A 14,716-nucleotide genomic window follows, 5' to 3' on the forward strand; every position below is an offset into this window, starting at 1 on the left:
TACGCTTTACATAAGCATACTCTTTCAGAGAAGATATACTTATTTTACTGTGTATAAACAAATTGCTTCCATTTTAAATGTCTTCATTTAAATGTAAATATTTTAATTTCATAGAAACCCATAGCAACCCTAGTTTACCATTTAACTGATTCCTGACACATTTTAAAGACACCAGCACAATTTGCCTTCCTAGCTATCAACCTACACTACACTTGCATATACTGTAACAACTTTACAATATACAACATGTTGACATTTCACCATGGATTGTGATAAAGAGGTTGTTCACTGCATTCTAGAATATGAATGCCGTTCTCCTTCTGCAGGCTCTGAGCAAATTCAGGAAAGAGCCTTTGCCACATTATGTCTCTCTCTTAGTTTTTGACTTTTTAGGAATGCTGGTCCTCAAGAATGATCAGTTAGTGACAGTCTAAAACACATTGATTGAAAATCTACACTGAATACAGCTTGAAAAAGACCTTGGAATATTATGACTTAATGGAGACTGCCCCTTTCAATACATTTTTTTTCAACTACATCTTGTAAAGCTGATGGAAGTTCTCTTTTCTTACACATAAAATCAGTGATTGATTTATATAATGCTGGCCATGCATTCATCACATACTATTTACAGGCCATTGAACTGATATGCAGAGGATGCTCATTTACTTATTGTTCGTAAAGAGCTAACCTGGCAACATCATTTCCCACATTTAGTTCTTATAGTTATACACTCAAGGCTTAAAGTATTATTTCAGTGTGATCCTGGTCTTTCCTGATTTATTATTTATTTCAGTGGTAGTACTTTAAAGCGTTCCAGTGCATAGGCAGGGAGTTATGGTCCGCTTCCTGTGAACTTTTGTGAGAAATACCCATTGTTAAACACTGCATTTCATATTCAAATTGTTAAACAATAACTTTGCCATCTTACTGTTAAGTGCAGAGTCAGCTGTACTATGGCACCTTTGTGGATTGGGGCACATTTCAAGAGTTGTTAGCATATGGGCAACCTGAAACAAGACCCACAGCTCCTGTTAAACACAAGCTGGCAAGTGCATTTCCTGTTTGCCACAAATGATACTCAGAGAGCAACATGATTAATTTCCTTAATTAATCACTCAGGCAGCTCAAACTGTTTTACTGGGATTGCCTCATCATCCCTTATGAACGCATTCCACCATGAAAACAGATTTTCTCATTACAAGTACCTGCAAAATAAACTTTTACAGTAGGTTCCCATAAGTTATTAATTCATTTTCAGGTAACTTTCACGAGTTTGACTGAATGATTCTCAGCCTTGTGAAACACTTTAACCCTATTTTTTTCATGTATGTTGTTCGAACTAAGTAATTGCATTAAAGACCGCCCATTCATAAATTACTGTATCTACATATTGAGGACATTGTCATATCTCTATAGAAAGATGAGACAGCTGAAGCAAATAAAATGGGTGCATTATTATGAGACTAATTTATAAATGAAATACATTTATCTACCTTTTTGTCAGTTGGATAAAATAAAATAAACTAATTTAGAAACATTATAAATTCGAAATATTTAAATCAGATACCATGTTACTTGTTTGTTTATTTGTTTGTAAGATTACAGTGGAGCACACAAGGGTTTGAGACCTAATTTATAAAACACTTGTAGGAACGGATTTGAATCCTAAATTCAATAGATTTGATCTTAAGTGAAAATGCATGCACAATTGAGATTTATAAAATGAGGTGATGTGGAAATGTTTTCATGCAGGATACTACTACTACTACTACTACTACTACTACTACTACTACTACTACTACTACTACTACTACTAATAATAATAATAATAATACTCAATTCCCTTATGGCTTTAAAAAATCCTCCTGCCTCAGGCTCTGGGCTGCTAGACTTATGACCACCCTCGTCCCCACTTATGATGGTGCTGATTAAAATCATCTCAAGAGCTTTTCAAGATACAGCAATGCAGAGAGTGAGAGTGGAGACAAAAAATATAAAATTTCAGTTTAGAAGTTATATCGGATTATGTAAGCTGGTCAGTAAGAGTTTCTTTTAATCAAGGGGATAACTTGTCCTGTGAGAAGAGTGAAGTTATTGTCATTACATGACATTACATTACATTATTGGCATTTGGCAGACGCTCTTATCCAGAGCAACGTACAGTTGATTAGACTAAGCAGGGAACTACCCTCCCCTGGAGCAATGCAGGGTTAAGGGCCTTGCTCAAGGGCCCAACGGCTGTGTGGATCTAATTGTGGCTACACCAGGGATTGAACCACTGTCAAGTGAGTAAATCTGGTTTTCCTACAGGAAGTAAATAAATATAATGAGAAAAAAAATGCTTACAGGTGCTTCCAGTTAATTGTGTATTCAAATGCTTCCTTTGTGCAGGTACACGAGAGCTTTTAGCATATTCCTTTGTCTTTGGAGATTGAGAACATGAGGACCAGAGTTGTACAAATCAAAGTCAAGGAAGCCATTATGTGGATGAGGAATAAGAATAGCCACATACATACTGTAGGCCAAACAATAGGTATACGGTTTGTAACAACATTAAGGAGAGAGCAGAAGTGAGCTCAGTATTTGCAAAGGGACTGGTAGGTAAAGGAAGACCTCAGTTGAGAACAGTTGATGACCTAAGAATTCCCTCCATAATGAAAAAAAGCCCAAACACCTGTCCAACACATCAGAAACACTCTTTCAGAGTCTTTTCTGTTAATCTGTCGGTGACTACTGCCTTGGTGTACTCCACACATTCACTAGCCCTTGATGAGAATATGGTGATGGATGACTCATCTGACCATATCACTTTTTTCCAGTGCCTATGCTTTTTGTACCATTGAACTCTCAAATGTGCATTTGTCTTTGAAACTAGGGGTTTATGCACCACAGCCGTACTATAATGTCCCTCTCTATGTCAAATGTCTGTTCTCACTGACAGCCTCTCATCACATCCCAAATTTACTTTCGTAGTCACCTGAGGAAGAGTTGCCCTACTGTTTTTCCTTACATGTGCGCTAATGCGCAAGCGTCACATCAAATTTGTGTTTTCGGCCCAAATTTCCAACCCTACTGACTAATGTATTTCCCATCGATCTAAATGCAGATTTAGTCACTCTTCCTATTGAAACAGTAGCCAGTTGAACAGTTTTTTGGTGACTGAAGCTCCTGCCAGTCAATCTGCACAGCTTTGTTTATGTATTTGTACAGCATTAATTAATGTTAACTACATTACTTAATGTCAATTCATATTAGAATGAAGAAACAGTTAATGTATTGTATTTGTTAATGGTTAACTAATTTGGGTTTTTATGGTTTGCTAATGTATTAGCAGAGCATGATAAGATGTTAATTCCTTAATTGTATCATGCAGTACACCTGTATGGAAGCATCTGCAATTGTTATATTTCCCAAGTCATTTATTGAGGGTTTTAATTTGTCTGTACTGTACTGGAGATACTAGTCTTTATTATTTTCCATTGGACATTTATTTACTGATAATCTAGCCAATACTAAATATTTTCGGAGTATAAATTCACTCAGAATTTTGTTTTTGATGATTTGTTTATGCCATATAAGCATTCCCACAGTAATTTAATTTAATTTTACCCTGGCCCTGAGTTGTTCATTGTATCCCGGATTGCTTTTTGCATGCTTCACTTTTCAAAGCCCTAGTGAACATAAAACAAGGTAACCAGATGGTCTCATGTTTTAAGTGATGTGATTTAAATTATGCGACCTATTGATGCTTCTTTGACATTCAGAGACAGTGAATAACTAATTGCAAAGTAGAAAGGATTTTGATATAATGTGCGTTGATTCATTGTGTATTAGTTCGGAGTTCTTTCAATATGGTAATTAATGCTAATATTAATGCATGATTACTAAGAAATAATGGAACATAACACAGGTTTGTCCAATTGAGCAATCATTTCACAAGCTGAAGAGGAGACTGAAGACCATCCAGAACACCCCCCGCCCCTGCAGTGACGGCCTGGAAAGACACTTTCAAAGGAGATACCACAGGATGGGTCATAGACTTGATACAGTCACTGCATTTAAGGGCTATACAACCAAATATTACACTTTAATGCTTTGATTTCCTCCAAGACCATACAAACCTGGCAAGCTGAAACAGTTTCTTGTTTTTGGGAGGAGCGGTTAGAAATAGCTGATGTATAGCTAAAAGTTGTATTTATGAACTTTCTCCCTATTTTTCCTACCGGAGTCATGTAATGACATTACTCATTGTAAAAGCAGAGTAGCAGTAGTCTACCATGGCATGATTTAGACCGCTGTGCCAGTTATCTACTTGGTTTTGTCTGAGGGTGTGCATGTGCTTCAAGTTCACACTGCGCCCATTTTGCTTTTGTTTCCCTCAGACTGATATTTGTCTTCTAGTGTGGGCTGCACCATTGTGTTGTATTATTTTGAACAGTCACAGGCTCTACATTTGTCTTTGTATAGGAAATAATGTTGGCCCATCACACAGTGGCTTGTGTGAAGAAAAAGCTATGTTTGTATGGATGACTGTGCCTTGCAGGACAGTTTCATACTGTGCATTAAGTGCCACATGCACAAATCGGATGATTCAGCATGTCATATTTGATTATCTCCATTGACGGGTCTTTGTGCATGGAATAATGGCTTACAAATAATGTTATCACCCCAAATTATCCTTCACTCAGCTGGTTGGTTCTGCAGCATGAGGCAACAATTTCTGTCAGATCATAACTGCAAAGCCACCTGCAGGAGAAGTGTATGTGACTTATGCAAATCACAAGAAAAGTGCAAAACATGGCATTAAAGCTGAAAAGACATTTAAGTTGGCAGCTGCAAATCAAAGGACATAGCATAAATAGGTTGGCTATCACAGCCTCAATGTTACATTTTACCTGCTATAAATACGTAGGCTGTTTAAACTTGAAGATGAGCTTCATATGAACAGTAGATGTTGTTTCACAATTTTATTGTTAAAGGTTTTATTCTTTTTATTCATTTTATTTTATTGTTAGATCTTTTATTCTGCAGTCCAGACTAAAGCCAATTGATGCATTATTAATTATCTACTATTCATACTGGCCTATTCCTGATTCATTGTTTTTTTCGTAATTTGCAAAAACGACCAATGATCCAAATCTCACCAGCTTCTTCATTGTTAAAAAGACAGACATAGAATGTGCACAGATGCAAATTGATTGATCCTTTTGAGATTTGCATATTACATATAGAAATTGATGTTTTCAAATAGTTAGAAGATACAAGATTATATATGGTTTCAATAGTAGCGGTCGCACCTAGTTTGTGCCCGCATGCTGGGTTCAGTCAAGAGGTGGGAAACAACCATGACATTTTCCATCTATAGGTATGGGCCTGACACATTTTTCTATCTGGTGGATTATGGAACAGTACATACTTACATGCAAATAAATGCTTCATTGTTGAGTAATAATGCTCAAGAAAAGGAAGGGAACCATGCTTACTGCGTCAGACAAAAAACAAATTTAGTCAAAGGATTGGAGACAAAGTTTTAGGATTTTACACTGCTTCAAACCTATGTGAGCAGGCCTTTTGAGTTTTGAGACACAGAAGCCATGTGCAAGATTGCACTTAAGTCTGCCAAAGAGATACGGAAATCAGTGCTGGCATCTCCATTTGTTTAGCATATTTCACAAAAAAATACAATATGAATAAAAATTGCTGAGAAAACAATTCATATTCAAATATTTTCACTTGAAAACTTGTTATTCATTTTGTGTCACATCCACACATTGAAAATGTCAGCAGTGGGTGTTTGTAAGGTATTTGGCGAATAATAGCAGCTCAGGTAAAATGAGGGTCAGTGACACTTGCCCTTCAGCTGATGTCTGTGCTCTGAAAAGCCACTGAGGACTTTCGTGTGTGCAGATTGATGGTGGTTGTCATGGATACCATAATGGGGTTTTGGCCAATGAAATCTTTTACATGTGATAAAAAGCCTGTGGCCACAAAATACTTGCGTTATTGAATTGGCAGGTTTAATATCCTCTGTCAGGCCCCTCTAAAAACATCAGTCATAGATACAAAGGGGCCAAAAGCCCGCCCAAATGGGCTGCTGTTGTATTAAAGTGTGCATTCACAGTTAAAGTTCAGCGCTAAATTAACTCAGAGAGCATATGTTATAAACCAGACTGGCGAATCCGGGTACTTTGACGTTCACGCCCCGTCTTGGGGGCCGGCATAACACAGTGGGAATAGGATATTTGAGCTAAATTAGCTATATCTTTTGACAACAATATCCAATTTTTTTTTTTATTTTTTTTCGACAAGTTGAAAATCTTTTGAGCATTTCCATACTAAGTTGACAGTTCTACGATGAGTAGTTTTTGAGAACGAGAGCTTTGTTTGACACCAGTGCCAGTCTGCATTTACAGCTGCTCGATCGCCCTGTCGCTAAGTCCGGCGGAACGTTAGCTGGCTAGCTAGCTCCGTGTCTTGTATATAATGGCTGGTGTCAAACAAATCTCTCATTGTAAAATTGTCAATTTAGTATGGAAATGCTCAAAAGACTTTCAGCTTGTGGGAAATATAATAAAAAATGGAAAATATTGGATATTATTGTCAAAATATATACCTAATTTTGATCCAATACCCTATTCTCGCGGAGTTATGCCAAGAAGGGGCGTGGCCATGGTGGTGACATGTTGCCTGTCTGGTGTATCCCTATTAGATACATATATATATATAAATTGTTAGAAGTTACTTGATTAGCGAGGTGACATGATATAGCATTATGGGCTCCATCTTTATGCAGAGTATGTAAGCTGCATATCTTAACTGCATGAGCATTTTGAAATTAAACCTAATCTTCCACTTTGTCTTCGGGTTCCACCTTGTCATTCCTTAAAGAAAGTCTGTATTAGTGTCTCAGAATGTCAAACAACACAAACTCAAATGAATTCACTGCTTATGGATGAGCCTTATTTCAGTGTTTCGTTAAAGTGATCGGTGATCGCCTAGCGAGACGACTAGCGACTTTCTTGACATTTCAATTGACATTTCAAAAGAAAAACAGTTCACCGCAGTGGAACTTTTCAGTTCAAAAATATTATAGCACTATGGATCAAAATAAATAGGGATGTTTTTGATCTTTTTTCAATGCTACGTAGGTATACTAGTATTCCTATAATTGCTAAAATCGCCATGAAAATGTGTTAAAGTTGTTTTTTCTCACTCTTTATTACTGCTAGGTCTGATGGTAAGCTACCTTTCTTTCGGGTCACTTACCAGTACTTCAGATCGCTTTACATGGGTGTGCTTTACAGGGGCTGTGCACACTGGTCGGAACTACATTATTATTTTAATTTATTGTGCCTTTAAATGTTTGTCTGTATGATGCCTTGCTGTGTGACAAGTTGTATAGGCTGCACTAACAACCAGCGCTAATGTAAACTATTTGAATGGGTGCTTGTTTGCACTCAACTCCTGGAAGAGATGAGTTTTAATTTGTATGGTATTAGCTTCCAAACTATGTTGTGAAGTTGGGTGAGGTGGTGCGAAGGAAAAAAACCATTGTCAGTTATTGTTATCAGTTCCTGTTACCTGTTTGGTATTTAACTATGTGCTACTCTCTGAAAATCCCTTCCCCCTCTTTGGCCACCCCATTCTGAATTTTCTGCTGGTGCCCCTGGTAGTGGGACCTATGTTTCTTAGGGCATCTTAAAATGGAATATATAGGCTCGGCCAAATTTTCTGTTCTCATTGCAGTGTTAAAGTGGTAGATTAATGACGTGGTAACAGCTGTAGAAACTGTATATCACTATACATTAAACATATTTAATGGGCGAGGCAGTCACCACAATTAGGCTACCCTTGCATACCTTGGAAATAAATCCTGATGAGATGAGACCATCTACAAACTATTCCTTCTGGCCATTCAGCTGAATTGCAAGAACAAGACACATTTTCCCAATTGCTTAACAGGCATGATATTTGAAGTGCATAAGGTGTGTGCGTACAGGATGTCAATTAATCAGTTCAGTTGTTTAAAAGCAACAGACATATGTGAATGATATGCACTCAGTGACCATTTTATTAGGTAGACCTGTACACCAGCTTGATAATGCAAATCAGCCAATCGTGTCGCAGCAGAAAACAAAAGAGAAAAAAAAATAAATAATAATAATAACAATAATAATAATAATAATAATAATGTGGCTGCAATGCATAAAAGCATGCTGATGTGGTCAAGAGGTTCAGCTGTTGTTCAGATCAAATGTCAGATGGGGAAGAAATGTGATCTAAGTGACTTTGACCATGGAGTGATTGTTGGTACCAGACAGGGTGGTCTGAGTATCTCAGAAACTGCTGATCTTGAGGGATTGTCAAGCACAACAGTTTCTCTGGTTTGCAGAGAATGGTGGAAAAAACTAAAATAATTGAGCCACAGTTCTGTGGACAAAAATGCCTGCATGGCATTAATGTGGGTTGTACTAACATGCAGTACAATAATAAAAAGGCTGCTCCTGAATCATATGCTAACATTTGGATTAATAATTGAGAGACATTAAAATATTGTGTTAAATTGCACATGATATAATAGCTCCATGTGGAACCTCAAATGATTCACTTAAGTGATAAGAAGAGCAGGAGTTATGCGAGGCGAGGGAAATGAAGAAATTGACATCTCAATGAAGCCGGATATGCCCACAGTCAGGATTGAATTTTTCAATTAAGGAAAATTAGGCTAGATATATGTCAATAAAATTACACTTAGAAAAAGTCAAATTGTATTGCCATTACAGCTTTCACAATTTTAATTGTGAAGAGATTATTATTATTTCTAATGGTTGTAAAATCCAAATTATTGTACACCAAAAATGCACAATGACTATTCATAAAAATGTTAAGTTCTCTGCTGTTAAGTGTTTGCTCAGGTCTTAAAGATTATTGGCTGATTATTATTTTGCCAGTGTTGCCACAATTTTAATTTTACCAATACCTTATTTCCATTTAATTCTACAACCCTTTAACTATTAAAAGGTGATATTTGTATCTTCACAGTATGTGGATTCATAATTCCAGTGCCATAGGAGAAAGATTTGTGAATATATTTTTTATAAGTCTGGGAATAAGCAACGTTGAGGAAAATATGCAACAATTCACACAGTCTATCTGTTTTTCTATCTTTTAATTAAGCACAGTTTGCGGTTCGAAAAAAGATTATACCCTCCTTTAGAAATCAAGATTACAAACATTTGCACATATTCCACAAAGTAAGAGAGACAGCAGGAATCCCATACAATAAGATAGTCTCCAAACATTGTTGTCACATATCATATTTTGCCACTCATTTTCGGTTGCTGAGACCATGGCACTGCACTGGTATTAGAATGGGTTGATGAACACATTAAACATTTCTTACACTTTCAGTGTTATAGTTTTATATATTCCAATATTATAGAAGTTAGTATCATTAGGACAGTAGTTAAGCAGAAGGCTGTATTTCACAATATTTTCTGTCTCCCCTAGCTGACTGAGTGGGTATTTCAAATAATTCCCTGGGTGACAACTTTCTACAACAGGACAAAATTCAGTTGAGGTAGACTTAACGCTGTGTGCACTTCCTGCATTGCACTGGAATGGGAAAGGCTTAACTGGACTGACCTAAAATCAATTGGACTTATGTGAGAGGATTTGGGGTTCCTCTGCAAGAGCTAAAATCCGTGCCTTGGGTACATTCCTTAGTCCCAAACTGGTGGGATTTTATCTTCTCAAATCTTTATTCAATTGTCATTGTTCCTTAACTCATTCTTAATCCGCTTAAATTAGTACGTGGAAAATAATTGCAAAAGGTGATATGGCTTTTAAAATAGGATGAAAACCAAGCCCATCAGCTCTATGGCTTGGAGCATGTGCAGAAGCATGAGGTATTTTGGATGCATGACTATCACGCATCGTCACATTTCCTTTTGACCTCCAGCTCAAAACCGGGTACTCTTGCAGCATGAGCCCAAATTCTCACTCTCTCAATGCAATACTAACAATAAACAAACATCTTCAGCTTGATATTCAGCATGAGGTCTTTTTAACTAAGCTACTTCGTTCCAATATACATGAGCTACACTACATGTTTTTGTATAAAAATATATCTCAAAATGTCGCACAATCCAAAAGAGATGGTTACAAAATGTATCCTCCCATTATTGTCAGAAACTGCATCTTAGGCTTCCCCACATAATAAACAGGACAATGATTCAGGTCAATTCAGTTTTTCATTTTTATAGCAGTTTTTACAGAGACACAGAGAGGCTTTACAGAGTTACTAATAGCACTTTCGCATAGATCGATTATTTCCTATAAATACTAGCGTGAATTGGTTCATTTGAAGATCTATGAAACCTCATATTATACTGAGACCATTTTTGTGGGGTGGACTTTGGAGTATTTAGAAGTGAACATGGTGCATTTTCCATGCTGATCCACTAAAGAATTGAAATGAGCAAGTGAATCCTTAGTGTAATCTACAAAAAGTGCAAGGACAAGCTATCTTATTATTAAGAATGTGCATTTTTACAAGATATTTTTCTCATATGCATACTGTTAATAGAGAGCAGAATTACTGAATTGAATGATGAAAGAGAAAGAATTTTATGTAAATTGAGCAATTATTTTATACACTCAGTGAGCACTTTATTAGGTATTTATTAGACTTATATGTTTTACTTATTGGTCTTCTGCTGCTGTAGCCTATCCACTTAAGATGTTTTTGAAGATGTGTGTTCAGAGATGCTCTTCTGCATACCACTGTTGTAATGTGTGGTTATTTGCCTTACTGTCACCTTCCTGTCAGCTTTGACCAGCCAGGCCCTTTTCCACTGACCCCTCTCATTAAAAGGCTTTTTTGCTCACAGAACTGCTGCTCACTGGGTATTTTTTGTTTTTCACACCATTCTCTACAAACTCTAGAGGCTGTTGTGCATGAAAATCCCAAGAGATCAGCTGTTCTCAATATCTCAAGAGATGAGATATTCAAACCACCCTGTCTGGCAAAAACAATCATTCCACGCTCAATGTCACTTAGATCACTTTTCTTCCCCATTCTGACATTTGGTCTGAAAAATATCTGAACCACTTGACCATGTGCATGCTTTTATGCATCTAGTTGCTGCCACATGATTGGCTGAGTATATATTGGCATTAACAAGCTGGTGTACAGATCTACCTAATAAAGTGCTCAGTGGGTGTATAAGGTCAGTACATAATATATAAATCAATTATCATACTCTAAAGATGGCCACTAGCAACCTTGGCCATTGTATGAGAAAGCTTTTCAGAGTTGATGGAAAACTTTTATTTCCATTCAGAGAGTGAGCATTCAGAGGAATTGGATTGTGAATGTTGAATGGATTGTATGTGCAACATAAATTACACAATGGGTTTACATATGAAATCTGTTGCATTCTGAATAAATGTGTTTTTTCCCTTTCTCATTACTTATCGGTGGAAACACAGCTGATTTTCTGTAAAGTGGTCTGTGTGGCACCATTTTCAGTACTTCAACGTTCAAGTGAATGTTATAAATGCATTGCATTTAGAGTGCTCTACAGATACACAATTACCATGTTGTGTTTGTCACATTTTTGTAAGTGCTTCTTTTAGTTCAATATTTTTACATGTAAATAGTACGTTCACTGAAAGATGCATTTCACTGCTGAAAGGTTACTCCTCTCCAGTTAATACTGTTTACATAGATGTCATCAGAATGTTCTACTGTTAAGCAGTGTGGTGCCTTTGATGACAAATGTCCCTCTGCCAGGAGCTCTGGGTTTATGTCTGACATAATTTACAGATTCTAGTAAATCTTTCAAACTCTACATGAACATGGTTATTTATTTAGATAAGCTCATTTCAGTCAGACAACTCACAATGAATTAAGCAATATTTATTGAGGTTTAATATAAATGCAAACTTTGGCATCAAGGCTCTGCCTCTCATCACTCCCAGCCAGCCGAAACAGGGAGTGACTACAGCCTTGTGGGGGTTTTGAGAGGCAGAGCTCAAAGGTGGATGCTGGGGTGATTGTGAGAGTGACGCATGACGCATGATTTAGGAATAAGCATGATAATCTGAGCAAATGCAGCTAGCAAATGCAGCAATAGCATGCAATAAGTATGACAATGGCAGCAGAGGACAAGCAAGCAATGCAACAGAATGAGCCAGGCAGTGCTATGGCTTTAGCATGCAGAATGAGCCAGGCAGTGCTATGGCTTTAGCATGTAGAATGAGCCAGGCAGCGTTATGGCTTTAGCATGCAGAATGAGCCAGGCAACAGGGCAGCTTTTGCATGATCTCCAGAGCAGCGCAAAATGAACAAGGGTCTGAACCGGTAAGATTGGTGGCTTATATAGCCCCTTCCATTAGTCATAAGGATCATGTGAGGGGATGGTGATTCTCGAGATGTCTGCCTGAACTAGCTCCACAGGCTTCATATAATGTTAAGTTCCTCACGATTTATTTATGAATTTATTTTTGCCTTGGCCAGTGTCAGGTCAGTGTGGTCTAGAGATCACTGGCATTATATAACTTTGAAAGCTGAATTGGATTTACAACATAGAATGAAAAGTTTGCATACCTGAGTAGTTTTGTTAAATGTTAATAATGTTGTTCATAAGAGTGATTGTATGAAAATGCGCTGGTTCTCAAAATACCAATTTCAAAATCTGAAATTCAGATCTATCATCTCATCTTTTAACCTCAAACATTAGGAATTGGCCTTGCTGTTACAATACTTTTGGAGGGAACTGTAATTGAACACCATGATTCACGTGCAATTTGTTTAGAATCAGCAATTATTTACAATGAATGCGCACATTTCAAAGATAATTAAATTAGTTAAGCCTCTCCTCTCCTGTAGAAACCAATGGGCAGGTACTGTGGTTTCATGCTCCAGTTAACTGGGATACACACACAAAAAAGCAGACAGCAAATAATACTAGATTGGGATTGTTAAACAGACAAGGACATATCTAGGGAGGATTCTGATACAGCCTATCATTTGTTCACCCAGCACTTAAGCACTTCATAAAAAGGAAATGGGGAATACTGTTTATTTTTCTTTCAGTGTGCCTCAAATCTAGTCACTGTCTGTCTTTCCAACGATTTTACTCTACCTCCGATGATTCTTCTGCACAGGGGTTCCTCCTTAGAGGAGAAATTTAATTCAGACGTGCTTTGCACTGGGCCTCCCAAGGGCTTGACTGCCTGCCATGTAGCTTGCATCCTGCCACAAGTCAAGAACTTGAAGAACAATAGAAGTGACATAGTTTTGAGAGTCTGGATTCTGAGCTTATAAAAATTTCCTCTACTTATTTTATTCATTCATTCACTTCTCCAGTGAGAAGTCTAGATTATGGTGGTCTGTGCAAGAAGGAAAGTGTATTCTGACTGTGTCTTATTTAATGTCCTTATGAAAGAAATAACTTTACAACTGGTATTTTTCTTTAAGTACCATTTCAGTAACCATTTACAGTTTTATTAAGATAAAATACGGCAGGCACCTGTTGGCCTGCGGAGTGAATCTTTCTTGAATTTTGTGAATAAAGTGCAACACAATTTGCAAAACATTTTATTCTTTGTTTCTGTCAGAACACTATAATCATTCAAATTGTTTTTGTAATTCCCTGAGAAATTCAGAGATGCCGGGAACCATGTGTCAACATATGAATACAAATTATAGAGGCTGCAGGGCAAACAATATGAATAACAATTAAAACTTGCAGGTTACAGCCAGTACAAATAACAGCATCTAGATCTAACAATGCAAGCCTTTAAAACCACGTGTAAAACCATTCAAAGAAGACTGTAAATGCTCTGATTTTGATGCAATATCATAAAAAGCCAGTCATAAAATGCCCAAATTGTTCAGAATGTATTTTCCCTTAATGTTGTAACCAGGGGATTCTTTGTCAGAAGACTGGGGTGAGAGCTTGGAAGAGGAATCCCAGGATTTTTAGGGCAGAAGCAGATGTGAGAAATTAAAAGAAAAGAGAGTAATTATTAATTGCATCCATTGACCTGAACATTTTAGCAAGACAGAAAATTTTGATCCTGAAACATCTCAATCGACATAATACAGTGGCCTGCCATCTTATCCCATAAGGAATACAACTGGGAGCAAGTTGAAGACAAGGAACTGTTACTAATGCACTGTGGCCAATAGCACAATGGGGAATACAGCTCAAATAATACATTTTAGCCACTGGGGGGTAAGATGTTGCCAGGAGGGGCTAGGAAGAAGGTCATTAGGTCATTGTCAGATATTCCGGTAGTTTCTCTAAAGCCTCGGATTCTTGCCTTGAGTACACTGGGTGGTCACAGTCTCGCCTCAAGACATGTACATGTGCATGTGTTTACTGGCAATCAGCCCAGACATGCATTGTGCCTTCATCTGAAGAGAGTGCCTGCACCCACACACCAGTGTAGTACAGATGATCAAGATTACCGTCTGTTCTCAAATGATACCTTTAAAAAAGGTCAGACTGTAACGGGACAGAAGACGTAAATAAGTGGGGAATGACTGCTGCAGACCGGCAAACAACTCTGGTCCCTAACTACCTATCCAAAATTACTAACTAAAGAGCCTGGCTAGTGTTAGAAGGCTTCCCAGGTACCGGGCAGCTTTAAACGCTGAGCTTCTGGACACTTGATCTACAGGCTGAGACCAAGAGTCCAA

This window comes from Conger conger, chromosome 2 (assembly GCF_963514075.1).
Source record: "Conger conger chromosome 2, fConCon1.1, whole genome shotgun sequence".
Taxonomy (NCBI): Eukaryota; Metazoa; Chordata; class Actinopteri; order Anguilliformes; family Congridae; genus Conger; species Conger conger.